The 22,956-nt window shown below is 39.2% G+C and overlaps 1 pseudogene; it reads left to right on the forward strand.

Moving 5' to 3' along the window:
• Positions 1-22,956, forward strand: part of LOC115567151 (NACHT, LRR and PYD domains-containing protein 3-like) — an 88,383-nt pseudogene that overhangs the window by 58,017 nt on the left and 7,410 nt on the right.

Consider the following 22,956-nt stretch of genomic DNA (forward strand, 5'->3'; position numbering starts at 1 on the left):
CTGCACGTTGTTGCTTTATCCCAGCCTTACTTTAAGCTGGATGCTAACATCATATTAACAAACTTAAAGTCCATTTACATGCATGGATAAAGAGAAAATGCCAAACACTTTATTGTACACTGTGCAGAACAGACCACAGGACAGCCATCACACAAACTGCAGCTTTCTCTGTAATACAGAAGTAAGCAACATACCTGATGACCACTTCTCAAATTTCTCAGCTACAGGTGATGTGTCCATTTGGCCGCCAACATTTCTCAAGTTGTTCTGCAGAGTTCATTAAAGTAAGTAATGTTTCTGTACGTGACTGAGCATTGTGTTTAAAACTATCTGCCTTCTGCTCTGCATGACATGTAATACAACTGAAACTGCTCTGGGGCTGCTGATGGTGTTGCTGCTGCTGCTTTTGGTTAATAACCATGTATTTGTTTAGATGCTTATTTATTTTTCATGATGAATGTGTCACAATAAAAGACGAGCAGTTGCTAAACTAAATGTGTCTGCTCAGCTGAAGAGACAACCGAAGCCAAGGGAGCCAGACAAGAGGAAACAAACGCAGGTATAACGATCACATTCAGGTGTAAAAATAACTGCTGTATAAAGTTATCAGAAGTCAAATGTTAGTTTAACTGTTTGCTGTTGGTTGAAATAGGAGCAGCTCTGCACTGACTGAAGTCCAAAGACGATCCACCAGTCTCTGTAACTAATCCTCCATGTGCACAAACAAGGTGAGAGATGTTGTTTAAAATAAAATCATACAATAGGGAGGAGATTGGAGAAGTCTTAAAACTTACATTTCTTTTTCTTAATTTACAAGAAGTTCAAGGATCATTTAGGAATAAGTGCCTTAATTGGGGTTTTGTAATAAGCCCTGTCACTGACCTTTTTTTGAAGTCTCGCTGAAGACCTGAAGATGAGTGAATGTGGATCTGAGAGTGGATCAGCATCTTCAACAATCAGCTTAAAGTCTGCAAAGAGTGACCGCTCAAAAGGCAATGTTCCAGTGTTCAGCAGTGAACCCAAACATTCACAAACAAGGTAAAAACTTTACTCCCTGACTGAATGAAACTGATAGCTGTTTGACTCATTTAATCACAACCAATCATTTGTGATACCAGTATCAGGCACGTTGATGCTAATTACTAAAATACATGCACTACTCCACATTGTGACTGGTTGCCTTCATGAATCATCTGTATTACTTGTATGTAATTTTGACATTCCTGTTACCGGGTATATTGAGTACATTAAATTAAAAACAAAGGAAATGAGCAAGCGTCCTACATCTCTCCTAACAAACATTATTTTCACAAATCACAGACAGGATGAATTTAACTTTTCTGTTTGTTGCACTGATACACTTTGTTTCTGCTCTGGTTTTATTTCAGCACAAAAATCACTTTTCTACTGTTTGGAAAACATCCTGTTCTGTTGGCTTGAAATACATGTTTTAGTCACTATAAGCACAGCAGGAGATAGTTGAATTCAACTATATCTCTTAATAAACTGAACATTTCATCAAAATATACTATGGAGCCTTGTGGTGTTTCCAGAGTGCCCAGCTCATAAATCATGTTGTCCTGATGTAAGGGAACAAGTTTGTTTTGGGACTGATCCCAGAAGTAAACATCACTTCTCCGTCATTTTTATTATAAGAAGTATTTTTACTGTCTGTGTGAAAATAAATTGGTAATCATATTGTAATATCAAAATAATTGCAGTATTTAAATGTTTCACATCATTCAGCCCTGTCACTGACCTTTTTCATAGTCCTGCCGAAGACCTGAAGATGAGTGAATGTGGATCTGAGAGAGATTCATCGTCTTCAACAATCAGCATAAAGTCTGCAAAGAGTGACCGCTCCAAAGGCAATGTTCCAGTGTTTGGAATTAAACCCAAGTCCTCAAGAAAAGGGTGAGATTACTATATAAAAAGCTCAGTTGAAATATTGTTTTTGTAATCAGGGCAAAAACCATAATATTGTGTACATGCAAACTTAACCACTCAGGCCTGTCACTGACCTTTTTGTAGTCTCGCTGACGACCTGAAGATGAGTGGATCAGCATCTTCAACAATCAGCTTAAAGTCTGCAAAGAGTGATCGCTCCAAAGGCAATGTTCCAGTCTTCAGCAGTGAACCCAAACATTCACAAACAAGGTAAAAACTTTATTCGCTGACTGAATGAAACTGATAGCTGTTTGACTAATTTAATCTCAGCCTGCTGTTTATTAATCATTTATGATACCAGTAGCAGGCCTGTTGATGCTAATTACTAAAATACATGCACTACTCCACATTCTGACTAGTTGCCTTCATGAATCATCTCTATTATTTGCATGCAATCTTAAAAGTCCTTTTACCGGTTATATTAAGTACACTGGTCTAAATTAAAATGAATACTAGACTGATAAAAGCTGTGAACTCTTTCAGCTACATCAAGTGGAAGATGGGAACATCCCCTCCAAATAAATTCAGTGTGCTGATTTTGTTATTTTTTACATTTGGGGGCAGAAGTCCATCCTTCAAAGAAAACAGTGTCATCAGCGTATGGGCTAATATGATGAAAAGTATTATGAAGTCATAGATTTTAATCGATGACTGCATTAAATTAGCCTGTGGCTCTACAAGTAAATTAAAAAATATTAATGAGATGTAGTTGACGTAGATGATGTGGTCAGCAGATGTACAAAAAACAATTAAAGAACAAGTTGTTTTTAGAGATGGACGAACTGACGGTTGTAGATTGGAATCGATCTTAAAGGCGTCCAGAATCTACTTTTTAGGCCCATCATGGATTCCTCTCATTAGGGTCCTTTTCATTTTTTCTTCCTCGAAACATAATCTCATTGACAAGCCGATCCGTGCTATGTGAACACGCCAAAAGAACGATGTATCCTACTAGATCTGCTGATTGGACAGGTGACTTCACCTGACTCTTCATCAGATGACGTCCTAAAAACAATGCAATGTTGTGTTTTAATATTGCAAAAGTAGAAATTCATTGGGTTTTATAAGTCTGGCCTACATTTAGAAATTATAAACTTGCTACATGTCACAGTGGGTTAATATGGACAGGGTTTAAATAACGTTTGGATCTTAATGAGTCAGACTGTTTGAAAACCACAACCATATTTACACATCATGCACATCGCGACATAACGAGCTCTATTGTGGCAGATGTGATAAATCATCCAAACTGTCAAGGGTAATAAGAGCCAATGCAATTTAGATAATCAGTACATTTAAAATTACATGAAGAACAATATATATCAGAACATCAAACAAGCATGATATAAATAAATGTTAAATCAAATCCATGATCTCAGAAATCGAGATCCAAAAATCACATGCATTAACAAATAAATTAAAGTTGGATTAGTGAGTGAAAGTAGAAATCTTAAAATCATGCAGAAATGGGCTTCCATTTGATTAAAACATTTTCTGGATCCAATAGGTACAATATTTAAATCTAAACGGACAACAAAAAGTCATTTTTGGACCCTGCTTGTACTAAAATATGGACTAAGATATGGATACTTACTTTTTCAGTGACCAGAATACATCAAGCATGCAGCAGAACCAGGACACCCTGAAGGTAGGCAGTGATTTTAAAAATCCACTTATCTTCATAATTGATTATTTTTTGTTCATCATGACAGTTTCTGCAGTCACAGAGGTTCACACAGTAGCGAAAGGGTCAAACAAATAGTTAAAAGTAGGAAACTGAGCAGATTTATTGATCCATTTAATACCATGAATACATGACATTGTAAAGCAGATTGTCTCAGAACAGACATCTCACTAACCGTTAAGTGTTTTTGCATAATGATTATAGTGTCATTACAGTAAAATTGTAATCGTACAAAATATAATTGCTAATACTGTATGATGTAGACCTACACCTGAGAGAATCTGATGCTGATGTTTGAATTAAACAGGTTCCTGATTTGCGTCAGACGTTTGAATCTAAAGCCATTGCTTTAGTAAAGAACGCTCTGAGATCCCATACGAAGGTTCTTTCTGCAAAACACAAAGAGATGTTTGAAGAAGACAAGCAGGAGGACGTACTCGATGATCAACCGATGGAGATTGATGAAGAAACTAACGAAGCAGCTCTGAAGTTTGCCCTCCATATCTTGAGGTCCATGAATGAGGATGAACATGCTCACACTCTTGAGCGAAGTAAGAGAAGAATGCATGTTACTTTATTAATTTATGTTTGTTAGGAGAGGTCACTAAGTCAGTCCACTGATATTCAGTGAATGTTACTAGTCAAGTTCCTCACTATGTTGCACTGTAGTGAGTTAAGATCTAAGAATTTTAGTTAAGAGCTAAGATTTGAGCTCTAACCATCTGTATGAAGTCACTATAACCCACAAAACCAACAAACAGTTCTGACTCTTCAAATATTCAATTATTCATTCTAGTAAAATACATTAAAAAACCGTCAAACATACTTAGGCTTTTATTTAGCACTTTATTCTTCTAAAATAAGTGCTTTGACAAAATCAAACCCGTCACTTACACTATATTGCCAAAAGTATTCGCTCACCTACCTTGACTCGCATATGAACTTAAGTGACATCCCAATTTTAATCCATAGGGTTTAATAAGACGTCTTTCCCTCTGCAGCTATAACTAGGGATGGGAATCGAGGACCGGTTCTTCTTAAGAACCGGCGCCCAGTGAATCGATTCCTTGGAACCGTTAGCATGCCTGCTTAACGATTTTGCTTATCGGTTCCACTCATTGCAAATGTGTCATGACTTCACACACGCACTGCGTTGTTTTGGTTCAGAACACAGCGTACATGGCGTCGAGGCAGAAGTGCTCTAAAGTTTGGTTGTATTTCACATGAAAAGACGACAATATGGTCACTTGCAACACTTGAAAAGTTTCCATTTCATCAAAGGGGGGAACTACCTCCAGTATGCAGAAACATTTGGCCACACAGCAGTTCATTTGCAGGACTGTTGCGTGTCTGATACACTACTACTTAGCAACGCAAGTGAGTCAAGCATCAGTGGAGCTAACGGGACGCCATCTGTTATTAATGCCGAAGGTACCTTTAAACTCTCCAGGCAGACCAGGCTTTGTCTAGTTAGTCAATGTGAGCACCATTTCATTGTCCATCAAATTTAGATGATGACTGCCAGAGTGTGGCTGGCTCAGAGGCTGCAGCAAGTAGCTCTCATGCACCTCTAGCTGCTCTGTTCACAGAGGCAGGGTTACTCAGGTAAGGCACTCTTGATAATCTTTCAAGCCACACACTAGCGTGCCATGGCATACTGGTTGAGAAACACTGCCCTAGGCTATGGGTCCCTGCACTTTACTTTGAGAAGTAGCTCACCTACTTTTAGGTTTGTTCTGAGGTTGCTACACATGATTTGTGTATACACTGTGCTGTGTCTTCTGATCAGATAATAAAGCTAGTTAATACAAACAAACAAATTTATACTTATTCCTTCACCCAATGAGAACGGATAAGAGAATGATAAGGAATCAGATCGTTAAGCAATATTGATAATGGAATTGGAATCGTTAAATTCTTATCAATTATCATCCCTCGCTATAACAGCTTCAACTCTTCTGGGAAGGCTTTCCACAGGGTTTAGGAGTGTTTATGGGAATTTTTGACCATTCTTCCAGAAGTGCATTTGTGAGGTCACACACTGATGTTGGACGGGAAGGCCTGGCTCTCAGTCTCCGCTCTGATTCATCCCAAAGGTGTTCTATCGGGTTGAGGTCAGGACTCTGTGCAGGCCAATCAAGTTCATCCACAGCAAACTCTCTCATCCATGTCTTTATGGACCTGCTTTGTGCACTGGTGCACAGTCATGTTGGAACAGGAAGGGGCCATCCCCAAACTGTTCCCACAAAGTTTGGAGCATGGAATTGTCCAACATCTCTTGGTATGCTTAAGCATTCAGAGTTCATTCAGAGTTCAGGAACAAAGGGGCCAAGCCCAGCTCAATTCAATTTTAATTCAATTCAATTCAATTTTATTTATTTATATAGCCCAAAATCACAATCATATTGGCTCAATGGGCTTTACAATCTGTACAGTGAACAGCATCCTCTGTCCTTAGATCCTCGATTCAAGTGAGGGAAAACTTCACATGTTGATGGAAAAAAGAAAACCTTTTAACAGGGTAAAAAAAACAATGAAGAAACCTCAGGAAGAGCCACAGAGGAGGGATCCCTCTTCCAGGACCGACAGACATGCAATAGAAAAGAAATGTACAGAAAAGAGCAACAAATCAAAGTTTACAAGATACATCAACAGAAAATCTGATTCAAGCTCCTGAAAAACAACCCCAAACCATAATCCCCTCTCCACCAAACTTTACACTTGACACAGTGCAGTCAGACAAGTACCGTTCTCCTGGCAACCGCCAACCCCAGACTCGTCCATCAGATTGCCAGATGGAGAAGCGCGATTCGTCACTCCAGAGAACGCTTCTCCACTGTTCCAGAGTCCAGTGGCAGCGTGCTTTACACCACTGCATCCAACGCTTTGCATTGCACTTGCTGATGTATGGCTTGGATGCAGCTGCTCGGCCATGGAAACCCATTCCATGAAGCTCTCTACGCACTGTTCTTGAGCTAATCTGAAGACCACATAAAGTTTGGAGGTCTGTAGCAATTGACTTTGCAGAAAGTTGGCGACCTCTGCGCACTATGCGTCTCAGCATCCGCTGACCCCGCCTGTCTTTTTACGTGGCCTACCACTTCGTGGCTGAGTTGCTGTCGTTCCCAATCGCTTCCAATTTTGTTATAATACCACTGATAGTTGACTGTGGAATATTTAGGAGCGAGGAATTTTCACGACTGGACTTATTGCACAGGTGGCATCCTATCACAGCACCACGCTGGAATTCTCCTGAGAGCAACCCATTCTTTCACAAATGTTTGTAGAAACAGGATGCATGCCTAGGTGCTTGCTTTTATGCACCTGTGTCCATGGAAGTGATTGGAACACCTGATTTAAATTATTTGGATGGGTGAATGAGTGAATACTTTGGCAATATTGTGTATATTGATTAAAGCATCCACATCATACGGGCAGGTAGCGACACATCTGTTAAGTAGCAGCAGCTTGGGAGAGAATGTGCTATTTGCTGGCAAAATTCTTGGTCTTTGACCGTGGAAATGGCTGGTAAGAATTACTTTAATGATCCCAGACTGGGAAATTATTTTGTTACAGCAGCAGTGTATAAAAAAAAAGCATATTTTGTTTTATTGTATATATTATTATTGTTTATAGTTTACTGTGTATATATACGTATATATGTATATATTGCCTTCTATTTATGTTATGTACTGCTGCTGTAACAAAATAATTTCCCAGTCTGGGATGATTAAAGTAATCCTACCTACCTACCTACCTACCTACCTCCCTCCCTCCCTTCCTACCTACCTACCTATCAATCAATCAATCAAGATGTACCATTATCTGGCAGATAAGTTATAGTGCATCCCTTATTAGCATGTTAGCATGTAAGAAGCTCAAGTGAGCCAACCTGCAGGTAAACCAGATTAATGTTGAGGAAAGTGCAAAAACATATCACAAAGTGAAAGTCGAGTTTTGCAATGTAATGAACATTTCAACCTCATCAGAATTGAGAAGAAGGATACCAAGAGGGATAAGCACATGACAAATTGTTCTTGTTGTTGATATTACACATTTCTGTCCTGTCAGGTCATTATGGAGAAATTTTCATGTACCAGAAGAAACTAAGATCTTTACTGAAGAGTAAGAATGAATTCATATTGGAAGTAACTACACAGCAGGGACCTGTACCTCTTAGAAAGATTTATACAAAGCTCTACCTGATTGAGGGGGACAATGGAGAGGTCAACAAAGAACATGAAGTGAGACAAATTGAGACAGCATTCAATAGACGCAAGTCTTCAGAAACTCAGATCAATTGTGAGGACATCTTCCAGCCCTTACCCAACCAACAAGACAAACCAATCAGAACAGTGCTTACCAAGGGGATAGCAGGCATCGGCAAAACTGTGTCGGTACAGAAGTTCATGTTGGACTGGTCAGAGGAGAAGACCAATCAAGACATCCAGCTCCTGTTTTCACTTCCTTTTAGAGAGCTGAATTTGATCAAAAATGAAAGAAAAAGTTTGATGGAGCTACTGTACGACTTCTCTCCAGGCCTGAAAGAATCTCGAATCATAGAACTGAAGACGTGCAAAGTCCTGTTTGTACTGGACGGTCTCGATGAGTGCAGACTCCCTCTGGATTTCCAAGGAAATGAGAAATGCTGTGATGCTAAACAGTCAGCCTCAGTGGACAAGCTGCTGACAAACCTTATTGCAGGTAACTTGTTACCAGAAGCAAATCTGTGGATAACTACCCGACATGCTGCAGCCAGCTGCATCCCTCGACAGTATGTGGATCGGATGACAGAGATACGAGGCTTCAACAACCTACAGAAGGAGGAGTACTTCAACAAGAAAATTGAGGATGAAGCCTTAGCCAAAAGAGTAATCGCAAACATAAAGTCTGCAAGAAGTCTCTACATCATGTGCCATGTACCAGTGTTTTGCTGGATTTCCTCCATCGTCCTGGGAGAAATGTGTGCCAAAGCAGGGGGAGGGAAAATGCCAAAGACTTTGACTCAGATGTACATCCACTTTCTGTCACATCAGACCACTCAGAAGCAAGTCAAGTACTCTGAAGATCAACAACTGGACTCCCAGGAGAACGACAAGGTGATTGTGTCTCTTGGGAAGTTGGCCTTCCAGCAGCTGGAGAAAGGCAACCTGATCTTCTATGAGGAAGATCTTAGAGACTGTGGTATTGATGTCAAAGAAGCATCTGTCTACTCAGGAGTTTGCACTCAAGTCTTTAGGGAAGAGTGCTGTATGCAGCATAAAGTCTTCTGCTTTGTGCATCTGTCTGTCCAAGAGTTTCTTGCAGCTTTGTACGTCCATGTGAAGTACACAGTCGAAGGTGTGAACCTGTTGTTGGAGGAACCTAAAGAGACGGCCCAAAGCAAGCCTGTATTTGACTTGCACAAAGCTGCAGTGGACAGAGCCTTACAAAGTGAAAATGGCCACCTCGACCTCTTCCTGCGTTTCCTCCTTGGACTCTCTCTGGAGTCCAGTCAGGATCTGCTCAAAAGTCTGAAGATTCAGATAGAAACCGGCAAAACACAAAGTCACTGGGAAACCATCGAGTACATCAAGCAGGAAGTAAATCGGTCTCATCATCCAGAGAAGTACATCAATCTCTTTCACTGTCTGAACGAGTTGAACGACCACTCTCTGGTGGAGGAGATCCAGACCCACTTAGACTCAGACCGAGACTTAGTGATGGGCAACCGCTCTGCAGCTGAGTGGGCAGCTCTGGTCTTTGTGTTGCTGACCTCACCAGAGAAACCAGAGGAGATCGACCTCAAGAAATACTCCAGAACAAAGACAGGCCTTCTTGGACTCCTACCAGCCATCAAAGCATCCAGATCAGCAAAGCAAGTGTCTCAGATCATTTTCTAATTATTAATTTTTAAGAATTGTGACTTGAACCTTTTAATTACAAGTTAACTTTGTATTTCTGTTTATCAGGTTGGATGATTGTAATCTCACTGCAGACTGCTCTGAGGTGCTGGCCTCCATTCTCAGCTCAAGTGCTAGTGAGCTGACTCATTTAAACTTAAGTGATAACAACTTGCAAGATTCAGGAATCGAGCCTCTCTGCCTCGAACTCGAAAATCCAAACTGCAGACTGAAGACACTGAGGTGAGTTGATGCTGAAGCTGTGGATAATGTGACTAATCAAAACATCTGGAAACAGCCACACGTCTAAGGCCCAGCCCTTGAATCTCCCACCATGTTTCACTGTCAGTTTGAAACACTGTGGTATCATTCTCTCTCCTGTTTGTCTCTTCGTATACATCCATCTGTTACTGACACTAATGTCAATATTGGTGGTGTCATCAGTAAATAGACCTTTTTCATCATCCACTGTGAAATTCTGGGATGTCTTAGCCCACTCCAAGTGTTTGTACTTGTTTTCCTCCTGAGAAGTGGTTTAGAAACTGCTCCTCTTTGTTTATTTATATTATTAGCTAATTATGTATCTCTAGGGAACTGAGACTTTGATTTACTTCCGCAGTCCTCAAATTGTAAGATATTTTTTTTTCAAGTTTAGCGACAAAATAAAGATTTCAGGGTGGTCTTGGACTTTCAGACCCCACAGTATTATCATGTTTTTCGAACTGGGTTTCACTACTTATAAGACCAGACAATATGATACAGTCATAAACAAAAGCCTGCAAATTCAGTGCAGCCAACAAGTTCCTAATCATATTTTGGAAATGTGGTATTCCTAGTTGCATGTCTGATAAAACCAAAAGACAGAGGTCAGGCTTGTGCTTTGCTTTGTGATCAATGAGATACAACCAAAAGATACCGAAGCACCAAGTTCTACTGAACATTATTACATCTATTATTATTATTATCACTATGCTGTTTGTCCTTTCAGGTTGAACCGATGTGGACTTGCCCAGAAAGGCTGTGAGAAACTGGCTTCAGTCCTGTGCTGTCCCACATCACATCTTAGAGAGCTGGACTTGAGTGACAATGACGTTGAGGACTCAGGAGTGCAGCAGCTGTCCACTGGACTGGGAAATGTGTGCTGTAAACTGGAAACTCTGAGGTATCCATCAGAAAAGACTATTGATCCTTGTTTAGTTTTTTTGAAGCATATGAACCATCAGTTAAGGATGAATTCTGTCACTCTGTCACAGGTTGTCGTTCTGTAACATCACAGAGAAAGGTTGTGTCTTTTTGGCCTCGGCAGTTAAGTCCAACCCATCACACCTGAGCAAGCTGGATCTGAGCTACAATCACCTTGGAGAGTCAGGAGTGAAGATAATCTCTGAAGCTCTGGAGGAAGGACGATGTGAATTAACTACACTCAGGTGAAGAAGACAGTCTAATGTTGGTTTTGTTTTTAGTTTTTACTGCTGGAATATTATCCAGACTGATGTGTTTCTATCTGCCCCACAGAGTGGACCACAATGCAGAACACTGGTTTAAACCAGGACTGTTACAATGTAAGTTGTGATTTTTTTTTTTTTGTGCAAAAGCCAGTCAGTAATGAGTAGAAAACTTTCTGTTAATGTTTCGAAACTGAAAATGAACTTTCTGATTGTGGTTGTAGACATGTCTTCTAAACAGATAAAAACGATCAGATTAAGTGTTTATAGGGTTATTAGGAGCTAATATTTTCTATTGACATGGGGCTGCATATCACCAGAGTCATCAGCTAGTTAGCTTAATAAGCTGTGCAGCTTGTGGTCTAAACTAGGAGCTGGGAACAGAGGAAGGACCAGTGTTTACACTGCTAGCACAGGAGCTTTGGACCTGTCTGGACAAGTCAAGTTTGTTAGCCAGCGAACTTAAGTGGCTTTCTCTGCAACGCAATGTCAAAACTGTTACTTCTTTACATTATAATGATAATTTTAGTTCCTCTTTGAATACTTTAATACCAAATTCTTACATGCACCTTTAAAGGTTTATACCAGCCCTCTCATCTTATTTAAACCCACCAGCCACATATAAGCAGATATAATCTATGACTGAGTGGTATACATTGTTGTTAAAGATGTTTAACTCCTTGACTTCTTCCTTAAACCAGATGCATGTGAGGTAAGAATGGATCCCAACACTGCTCACAAACTCCTCATCCTCTCTGACGACCAACAAAAAGTTACCCACAGCGTTGAGGAGCAGCTGTACCCCGATCACCCTGACAGGTTTGATTACTGGGCCCAAGTCCTGTCCGAGCAGGGCCTGCAGGGCCGCCGTTACTGGGAGGTGGAGTGGGAAGGAAAATGGGTCGGAATCGGAGTGGCCTACAAAAGCATCAGTCGCAAAGGGCCAGAAACCGACTGTGTAATGGGATACAATGAATTATCTTGGAGTCTGCACTGCTCTGGGAAAGGTTACCGTGCGTATCACAACCTCGAGAGCATCGTCCTCAGTGTCCCTCCGGGTGATTCTCATGGACTGGCGGTGTATCTGGACTGGCAGGCCGGCATCCTGTCCTTCTACAGAGTTTCTCCTGGAAGGTCGCTCACACACCTGCACACCTTCGTCACCGAGTTCACTGAGCCTCTCTACCCAGTATTCAGGGTGTGGGGAAAGGGCTCCTCATTGAGGCTGTGTCAGCTGGAATAACTTGGCAAAGAAAGGACTGAATCAAGGACATATATATTTGTGTTTAAAGGGGTCTATGTAGATATTTTCATGTATCAATCACTTTTTTAGTGGCCTTGTGAGCAGATTGTAACAGGACATGATATGAGATCTTACCCGTCTCTGTCTTTGTCTATACGAGCCTGTGGATGATTTGTTGAAGTGGTTTAATTTCACTCGACTGTTGGATTTCTTTGTGAAAAAATGTGATGTTATGTACATTCTCAAATGCCTCATCGCTTTACCCCACTAATGTTTCCCTTGATTCCGATGGGCACGTCTCTGCTTCCGTTTGACGCAGTCTTATCTTATGAATAACAACACTTTCACTGGTGTTGGATAGGAGATCTCCTTCAGCTGTTAAAGAAACCGTTCATGTTGACCCAAAACTAGCAGTTAGTTTGGCTCAGAGTCATTTATGATAATTATATTCCCAGTAAAGTTTCTTGTTTTAATTGTACTGATGTCCTTTTTGACATTCAAGCTCATTGTTATATGCCATTCATTAAATGTGTTTGATAACCACATTTAACAAAACACGTATGAATATCAGATGTTTTTTAAAACTTCTCTCCAATCACAAAATCTCTCCTCAAAAAGTTCCAGCATTTTTAGAAACTTCTTCCTCGTGTCCTCTGGTCGTTTCTCTTGAACTTTAAGCTAAACTGCACCCCATGACTCTGGAGGTTCTGTTCCGTTGGTCCGTATCCACAGGATTTCAGAAAACATGCAGAAATACCAACAGAAGGCTCCGTCTGTATCTGTATCAAACTCATTTTTATCCAAACTCACCACAGGACTAGATTATCAAGAGAAAAGTGCCTCTTCTCTGATAGTAAGCTAATTGCTTTTGGTTTGTATGCATTTATATATAATGTAGATTTAACGCATATATTGATAAACACACACATATTGGACTATATTTTCTATTTGACTATATTTTTGTATGTATGTCACTCCTCGGGCTGTCAAGGTTAACGCGTTAATCTCTCGTTAACGCAGCATCCTCTTAACGCCTTTAATTTTTTTAACACACGATTAACGCTCATATTTGAAAAAAAGAAACGCGCATTGTTTGATTTACGGCCATCGGTGGCACCTGTAGTCTTGATCCAGAGGGCAGCAGAAGAATAAGAAAGAAGAAGCAGGGTTGGCGTTCGGGAAAAACACGGTGGACTGAAAAGCAAAAGGAAATGGAGAAAGGACTTATTAATGGCAAATTCACTTTCAAAACACTGCCAGATTTATTTTATTTTAATGTTTATTTAACAGGGACGATACATACAGAATTGCCACAGAAAATGGGAAAATGTGCTGCATATAAGACGTCTAGCTTCAGCTAATTTGCAGTCTTTGTCCCTGGTCAGGCTTTAGAATAGAATAAAATATTCTGAATACAATAAATGCAATTATACAAAGGCAGTGGATAATACCGTGAATAGGTACAAATACACACAGCTGCAGTTATAAATTTCAGATTAAAACACAAGTTAATTTTAGCATTAAACATAGAATAAAGTACTGTATGGACAATGACTTGGGAGAAGTTAGTGTTCACATTTCTGCTGCTGCTTGAGCCACAGATGGTTCGGTCGATAGGACAAAAGTTATCTGCACGTACTGACATGAAATGAGTTACCATTGAAGTACGTCGAGTCTCAGATATTATTTGCAAGTCAAACACACGGCAGATGCAGAGAGCCCACTGCCCCCCCTCGCCAAAAGCAGACATCCCCATGTTTTGATCCCATTTAGGGTGAGGGGAGATTTTTTGAGCCTTTTATTTTCCTGCATGATTTCAAGTGTTGAATAAACATTTTCATAAAGCAAGCATATTTGCCATTTCTTATGTTGTTAAAAGTGTTAAGAACATGAAAAAAATACATTAAGGTACATTTAGAACAGAAAAAAATGTGCCAAAAAAATTGCGATTAATTTGCGATTAAGTTAAATGATCTGTTATCTGTTTCTAAGATATGATCCACTGATATAGATTAAACCATCAGTTAGGCTGTTTTTCAAGGTCAAAGTAACATGAAATGGTTGATGATCGTCAGTATACAACTTCCCCTCACGTGTACTCTCAACCGCTGTAAAATACAGAGGTTAGGATTAAAATGATGATGACGATGATTTATTGTCTTTTTCTCCCTGGATTTCACCTCTCAGTCCCACATGGATGTTGTACTCAGCTGAGCAGGAAAGTCTGCAGACAGTATTATAGGGTAAGAAATCAGAGTGATATTCTTTAAAGAACGAAAAAACCCAGAACCAAGTATCAGGTCTGTTCTGGTGCCACGAAACGAACTGAGTGCAGCTTTACGCAGTGATCTGTTGCACCAAGAGTCACTGCTGAACTTAGCTGTACATGCAAGATTACAGTTTATCACACACACGCGCGCGCACACACACACACACACACACACACACAGGGAGACACAGATAAGAGTGCAACCACGCCCACATCCTGTTTGTTAAACTGAAGAGGACGAGCTGTGTTGCCAGATTGGGTGATTTTAGGTCACATTGTGCAGGATAAAATGGGGTTGAGCTGCTTTTCCTAAATACAGTAAAAATGATATACTCACAAATTTTATCTATTAGTTTTGTAAACACATCCAGTAATTCAGCAGAACTAAGTCAGACACATAGTATACAATAATTTAATATATATAAAATTCACATTAACTTATACATTTGATACTTTAGTACATTTAATATCAGATACTTTTATGAGACTTTTACTGAAGTACTTTCACTTTAACCAAAGTAATATTTGATCTTAACTTCTACTCAAGTATTACTTTTGGGTTATTTTAGCAACACTGCACTTCTTTTGTTATTTAATTATTATTTCATATTTAACAACAGTGATGAACCACAGTACTGTTTCTGCTGTGTATGAATTCATATGTGTTGTTTATTATAGAAAATATTTGTGTGTCATCAATTTGGGGGGATTTTGAGCAACTATCGGACTGGAAACCTTCAAAACATCAACCCGACCTGGCAACAAGGAGTGAAAGTGAAAGTAGAAACGGTTTTTCTATCTGCGTCAAGCTCGAGTCCAGCTGAAGGGTAAGTTAATGGACTTTGCTTTAAGAGACTAATAGAAGATTATTTTAACAGAACATGTAGAATAAAAACAGATCTGAGTTTAGATATTCATGGAAACAGTTTAGATCCTGAGAGAGACTCGACACAGACACAAAGATCTGACATTAACAGGAAATGACTTCTAGCTTAATAAATGATATTCAGGCGGTAACATTGTTATTGAATCGACTTCCCTCCATTTTTTTTCAGAAAGCTTTGTGTTGACAAATGCTTAATGATGCATGTGACGCCTAAGAACATATGTTTTCGTATATTTCCAGGTTTACTTTCAGGAAGTGTGAAACTACACAAAGGCCTGTGACTGAGGACGTAATGCACTGCCATCTGGTGGATTCTAAATGTAACGTCTGGTTATTTAACAGCGCAAACATTTAGTATTATCATTATTTTAAAGTCTCTTAAAAACAAACTTTATGAATTCTTTATAGAAAAAAAAAACGCTTTATCAGAAAATGAAGAACCCTTTTAGAAAGAGCATCAGTGTCTTATTTTATTTAACTTGTTTGAATGTCAGCTGATCCTCCGTGTGCACAAACAAGGTAAGAGATGTTTTGGAACAAAAAAAAAATTATCATGCAATAGGCAGTAAATTGGAGGACTCCTGAAATATAAATCTAATTTTGAAATTTCATGAGTTTAGCGACAATTGAACGAAAAATACAAACAAACAACAACCAGAGCAGACAGGAGGTCATCACACATATAAAAAGGTATACACTGCCATCTGGTGGTCTATTTAAGAAGTACATGGGAGGGGTACAAATGTAATGTCTGTGTTATTTGAGGGTGCAAACATTTTATATTTTTATTATTTCAAATTCTTTTAAAAACAAACTCTATGAATTCTACAGAAAAAAAGCTCTTTATCAGATAACATGATATCAGAGCCAAACCTTGTCACCTTATGTCTATGTATATATACATATATGTGTGTGTATTTAAATGTATATGTATATATGTATGTATTTGTATGTTTATTTGTGTATATATGTATATATTTATATTTATATTTTCTTTTGAAAAGAAAACCGAAGCCAAGGAGCACTTAAAGTTATCAGAAGTCAGATGTAAGTTTAACTGTTTGCTATTGGTTTGAATAGGAGCAGCTCTGCACTGACTGAAGTGGTTCTGAACAAATGATGTCTTCCACATCACCAGAACAAACAGAGCAACATTAACAACATATAATTCTGTTTCCAGCTGCTAAACGTGAGTCCAATATTCCCCTCTATACACGTCTCTATGGATAGTTCATAAACATTTGTATCTTTATCATTTTGAAGTTATGAGTGTTTGATATGACCAGTTTATGATGAAGGTTGTCATTCATTGACAGTGATATGAAACCTATATGCTTTTTTTAGATCATAGTGAAGCTCGATGTAGTCTGAAGTGTTATTGATCTCTATGTCATAGAGTTACTGAGGGCTTGAAGATGAGTGGATCAGAATCTTCAACAGCGAGCTTTAAGTCTGAGAGGGCTGACGGCTCCAAAGACGATCCACCAGTCTTCAGCATGGAACCCAAACTTTCAAAAAAAAGGTGAGAGCTTCACTGCCTGACTGAATTAAACTGAAAGCTCTTTGTTTGACTAATCTCAACCTGCTGTATATTACATCATTTGTGATACCAGTATCAGGCATGTTGATGCTAATTACTTGTATGTAATTTTGGCTCTCTTGTCTCATGTTATATTGAGTACATTGGTCTAAATTAAGAGAATACGAGAATGATGACAAAGAAGTTAAGAGATGTTTTGAAAAAAGAAAAAAAATCATACAACATGGAGTTAATTGGAGGAGTTTTAAAACTTAAATATCCTTATAAAAATGTAATGAGTCTTAAGAAGATTTCAGAATCAGCACCTCATTCGGGGTTGTTGATAACAGTTTGCAACACACGACCTCTTGCCTGTTTACAGCATATAGTCAGCTCTGTGTGTTGTTAACAAACCAACCAAACTTTAGATTTGCCAGGCATGTAGATGGGAATATTAGTGGAAAATGTATTGTCATTGGCGGAAGGATAAAAAAACAATATATTAAACTTATGCATTTCCCTTAAAACTGTTACTTTATGGATCGTGCTAACTTTGCACTCCCCACCTCTGTTGCAGAAGTTTAGAGGAAGATGACATTTGTCAAGTTCTGGTTCATGAGCCATGACAAAAACTCTGCTGGAAAAAAACAGCATAGACCAGCATATGTTGTGTTTTGGTGTGGTCTATGCTGGTTTTTCCAGCAAGGAAAGAGGAGACATGGTTCCAATGGAAAAGTTTACAGGTTTATTAAATAAAAAACAAGAACTCCAAATGCATGATGGGTTTATGAGGTGTGTGACTTACTAAACTAAATTACTGAAAAGGCTGAAGTCATCTAAACAAGACCATGGTGCTGAGGGGTGAGGATGACAGTGAGAGACGTGATGTGCTGGTCTTTCACAATTTGGAGACATCTCAGGTGCTCCCACTTGTCTTAATTAATTAACCCAGCCAATCAAGAACCTGTAATGATGAAACACACACAGGGCAGGCAGGAGGCCTTCACACTTTAAAAAAAGAAGGAAATGAGCAAGCGTCCTACATCTCTCCTATCAAACATGATTTTCACAAACCACAGACAGGATGAATTTAACTTTTCTGTTTGTTGCACCGACACACTTTGTTTCTGCTCTGGTTTTATTTCACCACAAAAAACACTTGTCTAGTATTTGGAAAACATCCTGTTCTGTTGGTGTGAATGACCTGTTTTGATCACTACAAACACAGCAGGAGATAGTTGAATTCAACTATATCTCTTAATAAACTGAGCATTCCATCAAAATATACTGCAACTATATGAAGCCTTGTGGTGTTTCCAAGATGCCCATAAATCATATTTCCCTGGTGTAAGGGAACAAGCTTGTTCACATCACTCAGCCCTGTCACTGACCTTTTTGGTAGACGCACTGAAGACCTGAAGATGAGTGAATGTGGATCTGAGAGAGGATCCGCGTCTTCAACAATCAGCTTGAAGAGTGATCGCTCCAGAGGCATTCCTCCAGTCTTCAGCAGTGAACCCAAACATTCTAAAATGAGGTAAGAGCTTTACTGTCTGACTGAATGAAACTGAAAGCTGTTTGACTCATTTAATCTCAACCTGCTGTATATTAATCATTTATGATACCAGTATCAGGCATGTTGATGGTAATTGCTGAAATACATGCACTACTCCACATTGTGACTGGTTGCCTTCATGAATCATCTGTATTATTTGTATGTAATCTTTACATTCTTGTCTCAGGTTATATTGAGTACACTGGTCTGAATTAAAAGAAAACTAGAATGATGACAAACAAGTCTGAGTTTAAAGAAGATTTCATGCATAACATAATTCATGCATCACTGAAACTACTGAAAAGGCTGAAGCCAACTAAACAAGACCATGGTGCTGAGGGGTGAGGATGAGAGAGAGAGAGAGACATGATGTGCTGCTCTTTCACAACGGGGAGACATCTCAGGTGCTCTCGCTTGTCTGAATTAATTAACCTCGCCTACCGAGAACCTGCAGGAATGCAGCCAAACAATAACCAGCAAGGATGAAACACACACAATGCAAGCGGGAGGCCATCACACATTTAAAAAAAGAGAAGGAAATGAGCAAGAGTCCTACATCTCTCCTAACAAACATGATTTTCACAAACCGCAGACAGGATGAATTTAACTTTTCTGTTTGTTGCACTGATACACTTTGTTTCTGCTCTGGTTAGATTTCACCACAAAAAACACTTGTCTAGTATTTGGAAAACATCCTGTTCTGTTGGCGTGAATGACCTGTTTTGATCACTACAAACACAGCAGGAGATAGTTGAATTCAACTATATCTCTTAATAAACTGAGCATTCCATCAAAATATACTGCAACTATATGAAGCCTTGTGGTGTTTCCAAGATGCCCATAAATCATATTTCCCTGGTGTAAGGGAACAAGCTTGTTCACATCACTCAGCCCTGTCACTGACCTTTTTGGTAGACGCACTGAAGACCTGAAGATGAGTGAATGTGGATCTGAGAGAGGATCAGCGTCTTCAACAATCAGCTTGAAGAGTGACCGCTCCAGAGGCATTCCTCCAGTCTTCAGCAGTGAACCCAAACATTCTAAAACGAGGTAAGAGCTTTACTGTCTGACTGAATGAAACTGAAAGCTGTTTGACTCATTTAATCTCAACCTGCTGTATATTAATCATTTATGATACCAGTATCAGGCATGTTGATGGTAATTGCTGAAATACATGCACTACTCCACATTGTGACTGGTTGCCTTCATGAATCATCTGTATTATTTGTATGTAATCTTGACATTCTTGTCTCAGGTTATATTGAGTACACTGGTCTGAATTAAAAGAAAACTAGAATGATGACAAACAAGTCTGAGTTTAAAGAAGATTTCATGCATAACATAATTCATGCATCACTGAAACTACTGACAAGGCTGAAGTCAACTAAACAAGACCATGGTGCTGAGGGGTGAGGATGAGAGAGAGAGACGTGATGTGCTGCTCTTTCACAACGGGGAGACATCTCAGGTGCTCTCACATGTCTGAATTAATTAACCCCGCCTACCAAGAACCTGCAGGAATGCAGCCAAACAATAACCAGCAATGATGAAACACACACAATGCAAGCGGGAGGCCATCACACATTTAAAAAAAGAGAAGGAAATGAGCAAGGGTCCTACATCTCTCCTAACAAACATGATTTTCACAAACCACAGACAGGATGAATTTAACTTTTCTGTTTGTTGCACTGACACACTTTGTTTCTGCTCTGGTTAGATTTCACCACAAAAAACACTTGTCTAGTATTTGGAAAACATCCTGTTCTGTTGGTGTGAATGACCTGTTTTGATCACTACAAACACAGCAGGAGATAGTTGAATTCAACTATATCTCTTAATAAACTGAGCATTCCATCCAAATATACTGCAACTATATGAAGCCTTGTGGTGTTTCCAAGATGCCCATAAATCATATTTCCCTGGTGTAAGGGAACAAGCTTGTTCACATCACTCAGCCCTGTCACTGACCTTTTTGGTAGACGCACTGAAGACCTGAAGATGAGTGAATGTGGATCTGAGAGAGGATCAGCATCTTCAACAATCAGCTTGAAGAGTGACCGCTCCAGAGGCATTCCTCCAGTCTTCAGCAGTGAACCCAAACATTCACAAACGAGGTAAGAGCTTTACTGTCTGACTGAATGAAACTGAAAGCTGTTTGACTCATTTAATCTCAACCTGCTGTATATAAATCATTTATGATACCAGTATCAGGCATGTTGATGGTAATTGCTGAAATACATGCACTACTCCACATTGTGACTGGTTGTCTTCATGAATCATCTGTATTATTTGTATGTAATCTTGACATTCTTGTCTCAGGTTATATTGAGTACACTGGTCTGAATTAAAAGAAAACTAGAATGATGACAAACAAGTCTGAGTTTAAAGAAGATTTCATGCATAACATAATTCATGCATCACTGAAACTACTGACAAGGCTGAAGCCAACTAAACAAGACCATGGTGCTGAGGGGTGAGGATGAGAGAGAGAGAGAGAGACGTGATGTGCTGCTCTTTCACAACGGGGAGACATCTCAGGTGCTCTCGCTTGTCTGAATTAATTAACCTCGCCTACCGAGAACCTGCAGGAATGCAGCCAAACAATAACCAGCAAGGATGAAACACACACAATGCAAGCGGGAGGCCATCACACATTTAAAAAAAGAGAAGGAAATGAGCAAGAGTCCTACATCTCTCCTAACAAACATGATTTTCACAAACCACGGATGAATTTAACTTTTCTGTTTGTTGCACTGACACACTTTGTTTCTGCGCTGGTTAGATTTTAGCACAAAATCACTTTTCTACTGTTTGGAAAACATCCTGTTCTGTTGGCTTGAAATACCTGTTTTGGTCACTACAAACACAGCAGGAGATAGTTGAATTCAAATATTTCGTTGTAGTACTGAGCATTTCATCAAAATATACTACTATTATATGAAGCCTTGTGGTGTTTCCAAGATGCCCATAAATCATATTTTCCTGGTGTAAGGGAACGAGCTTTTTCGAGACAGATCCCAGAAGAAAAATCACTTCACCATCCGTTTTATTAGAAGTTTTTTTTTCTGTGTGTAAAAAAAATGTTGTGAATAAGATTGTGATATCTGTCAAAATGACTGCAATATGTAATTGTTTTTCACATCACTCAGCCCTGTCACTGACCTTTTTTGTAGACGCATTGAAGACCTGAAGATGAGTGAATGTGGATCTGAGAGAGGATCCGCGTCTTCAACAATCAGCTTGAAGAGTGACCGCTCCAGAGGCATTCCTCCAGTCTTCAGCAGTGAACCCAAACATTCACAAACAAGGTGAGAACTTTACTGCCTGACTGAATGAAACTGATAGCTGTTTGACTCATTTAATCTCAACCTGCTTTGTATTAATCATTTGTGATACCAGTATCAGGCCTGTTGATGCTAATTACTAAAATACATTTGCTAATGACTCTACAAGTAAATTAAACAATAATCATGAGATGTACTTAACGTAGATGATTTGGTCAGCAGATGTACAAAAAGCAATTAAAGAACAGGTTGTTTTTAGAGATGGACGATCTGATGGATGTAGAATAGAATCGATCTTAAAGGCGTCCAGAATCTACTTTTCAGACAAATCATGAGCCCCATTCACATGGATGCGGCAACTCACCGAGTGTTAGTGATGAAAATAAATCTTATCGACGGTCAGCCTTCCAGACCGAGACTTCAGTGAACTTTCCCCCACATAACAGCCTCAGCCAGCAAGAAGACAGCTTCCAGTTTACTGATGGAGATTATTTAATTATGTAATTTAACGCGAAAAATGTGACTTCGTAGCTTTCCAGGATGTTGAGTGGGTCAGGATCCCAAGCACTAAACATTACCACAGCATCCATATGATTATAAACTGTCTGCAGGTTTAGATTAACAGGACAACACCTTGCAAACACCTCGAAAACACTGTACCGTCACGCCTGTTTAGGAGATGCAGCGCCGGCTTTCTGTGTAAATTACACAACGCTTCGTCTTTAAGGCGGAGATGCTTAGCACTGTGTGAATGACCATCGGCGGAGAACTGTCAAGGGTTATGAGATCCAGTGCAATATATCAGAACATCAAACAAGCATGATATAAATAAATGTTAAATCAAATCCATGATCTCATAAATCAAGATCCCGAAATAACATGAATTAAAAATGATTAAAACATTTTCTGTATGCATTAGGAAGAATATTTAAATCTAGAGGGGCAACTCATTTTTGGATGCTGCTTGTACTAAGATATGGACTAAGAAATAGATATTTACTTTTTCAGTGATCAGAATACATCAAGCATGCAGCAGAACCAGGACACTCTGAAGGTAGGCAGTGATTTAAAAATCCACTTATCTTAATGATTGATTATTGTCATCTTTTCATATTGTTCATCATGGTTCATCAAGTCACAGAGGTTCACTAACTAGCGAAAGGGCCACACAAATGGTTAAAAGTAGGACATTTTGAGCAAATGTACTGATTCATTTGATACCTTTTTTTTTTTAAACAATAG

The sequence above is a fragment of the Sparus aurata genome, chromosome 17 (assembly GCF_900880675.1).
Source record: "Sparus aurata chromosome 17, fSpaAur1.1, whole genome shotgun sequence".
Taxonomy (NCBI): Eukaryota; Metazoa; Chordata; class Actinopteri; order Spariformes; family Sparidae; genus Sparus; species Sparus aurata.